This window comes from Lycium ferocissimum, chromosome 11 (assembly GCF_029784015.1).
Source record: "Lycium ferocissimum isolate CSIRO_LF1 chromosome 11, AGI_CSIRO_Lferr_CH_V1, whole genome shotgun sequence".
NCBI classification, from domain to species: Eukaryota; Viridiplantae; Streptophyta; class Magnoliopsida; order Solanales; family Solanaceae; genus Lycium; species Lycium ferocissimum.
Genome location: NC_081352.1, coordinates 65325880 through 65328677, shown reverse-complemented (window position 1 = coordinate 65328677; position 2798 = coordinate 65325880). Strand labels below are relative to the sequence as shown.

Below are 2798 nucleotides of genomic sequence, written 5' to 3'. Positions count from 1 at the left end.
GAGATCTTCATGAATTTTCAAGAACATTTTGCAGTGTTACCAAAGGTGTCCTGACAAAAGCATCATTCCCTCTATAACATCTTATTAAACACAAAAGTTTGATGAAAAGAATGTCAAAGTGCATGAATCTTCAGCGGTAAACTCAAGACTCATATAACCTCAAGCAGTGTATATGCCAATATTGATAAATATTCACATAGAACTCATCAAATAGTAAGATTATAGCAATCCATTGAAATGAAGAAAGGATGAAATATTTAAACAAGGCGTTACCTGAAAATCTCGACCCTCGACCTCAAGTCGACATGCATAGCTGACTGCGTGATGGGGTGGTGTGTCTCCTAATTCCGCAGACTCACTTTTGATGACTTTTTTGTTGCCATTTGCCGCCTTTTCTCCTGAATCATGTACATCATTACATCACAAAGAAAGTAGCAAGAAGATGCTCAAAGGCAAACCAAGCACAACATAAACATGCAAATGGCAATAGGCAGTTACGAAAAATGAAATCATAGAACAAATAAGTTTTAAACGTGTATAAGAATGATTTGAAAAGCATACCACTTACCTATCCAACAGGACAAAATGCCTCTGCTGCTGTCTCCTTAAATTATTTCTTGACTAGCCTTGCTTCCCTAGCTGCATGTGGAAAAAACATTTACCATGTTGAAATTCAATAAAGTCACAAGATAAGGATGTCTAATAGATAATCAAGCGACAAACAGGCTTGAACAAAGGTAATCAGGCATGGTGTAAGCTTAATAGAGCTGAAAATTCAGGCTGAAGTTCATCTCTGTCAGAAAAAAGAAGCTCAAGCTTGAAAAGTTTGATCAGTAGATTCAGCAATTTCATGCCAAAAACTCTAATTCCTACTTTGTAATTTAGTCAACCCACCAAAGAAAGGAGAGCATTTTGGTTTAGGGGGAGTATGCCATATCTAACTCTAAAATGAATGCCCGAAATTGTGATTGAATCCCTTTTTATACCAAGTGTCAACTGCATCATCATTGTACTGGTCTTAAACTTATCTCTCTTGCTTCAGAGCCAGTATTGAGTTGATTCTAATCTCATGCAAAGCCTCGGTGACTACGTTTGAGGTGCTACTGAAGTACACCCTTTTTTTCTAGATACAAGAATACAACAATAGAAAATGAACATTTTAGAAACAACCTTAGTACCAACTACCAACACAATCGTACCTTATGCTAAGGACTCCACTTTTGACATATCATCTTCTCCCTAAATCCAAGCCAAAAAGGGTGACACAAAAGATGTGCTTTTGATATGTGATTGGATACTATAAGAGGTAAATGTTTGTTTCTATTTTAGAAGCAGCAAATTTGTCACGAAGGGCTGAAAGGACGGTAGATGTAAGCTGGTGAAGGGGAGAGGTGAACCTTAGGGGCTTGTAAAGAGCACATGTGATAGGAAAGGCTCGTCTCTTGAGGATATGATTAGTACAATTGCTAAAATAGGAATCATATCACAATTTATCTCATATACTGGGAACTCTTAAGTAGTGAATCCATAAATTTCCGAGTAGAATATTTTTCTTTGAATTTTCCAAATAAAAAAAGAAAGTCACTACTCAAATGAATCTCAATCGTAATTTCAAATTCGAGAAGAAAGAAAACTTAAAGATGGTTGTTACTAACATTCGAAAACCTCTTACAATTTTGAATTACACGAAATAAGAGAAGTTTCTTAATTTCTTGAGATTCAAATATTAGGACATAATCATTAAGAATATTATACACGATATGTTATAGATTCTTTTGAATTTCAACACGACAACTCAAAATCAGAGTGGGTTTGATTACTGCTTAGTTTGAAAAAAAGACATATTCAAAAATCCTTTGAATAGCGAACAACATTGTCAGAAAGAAAAGGATGGTGCAAGTATTTCCCCCTCAAATTCATTGGTGATTGCACAGTACGAAAAAAACAAGTGCTTCTTACACCAAAAAGAGGTACTGGGATGAAAATCTTTGGAACATCATCGACTAAGATTAATTGACAATTGAAGAGTAATGATACGCTCAAATTACATCTATTAAATGATGTAAAGCGGAAGGTGTCAAATATAGTAACCCAACTAGGTTGGGGTCGAATCCCACAGAGAATATGGTGTGAAAAGGTTACTAAAGTAGTACAGTACTTTCTTGCAGTCTAGTTTCGTATTATTAACTAATTGCTTTGATTGTAATGAATATGAATAAAGAAACCAAGGTTGTGTCCCCCTTTAGGTCAAGTGTATGCTATGGTTATTGATCTTGATATACTTCTAATGGAACGTTGTAAGAATGCACTTAACCTCTAATTGAATCCCTAATATTTCCCAATAGTTAAGGACTATTTATATTTATGATTTTTCCAAATAAAAAAGAGTTGATATGAAGAACGGTTAATATGTGTCAAGTAAATTCCTCTTATTTCTAAGTGAATCTATTAAATGAGGGTTAACGCCCCGAGTTCTTGTTACTTGTTCTTACCAAACCCTAGCTTATTTTCCCAAGTAAATTAAGGTTTATGGCTTAAGCTAATGTTTGCAACCATCAATTAACAATGAATAATGAAGAATAAGTAAACCCTAACAACCCATTATGCATATATCAATCTCAATTTCCAATCACATAAAACCCATCTTTGGGTTCACAACCTTAGCAGAGAAATTAGCTACTCATAATGAAGAATGAATAACAAAATAATAAAGAATTCATATTGCATACTACTGATGAAAATAAGATGAAAGTAAAAGTCTTGATCTCCAAAAACTCCAAAAACAATGAAGTATTTAA

General features: G+C 34.3%; 1 long non-coding RNA gene across 1 annotated transcript; it reads right to left on the bottom strand.

The window, feature by feature from the left end:
* Positions 1 to 241: 241 nt before the first annotated feature.
* On the bottom strand, positions 242 to 1940 carry LOC132037930 (uncharacterized). Its single transcript, XR_009410136.1, has 3 exons — positions 1200 to 1940; positions 562 to 639; positions 242 to 398 (listed from the first exon to the last, which is right to left on the bottom strand). It is a non-coding gene; the product is annotated as an uncharacterized LOC132037930 (long non-coding RNA).
* Between the last annotated feature and the right edge of the window lie 858 nt (positions 1941 to 2798).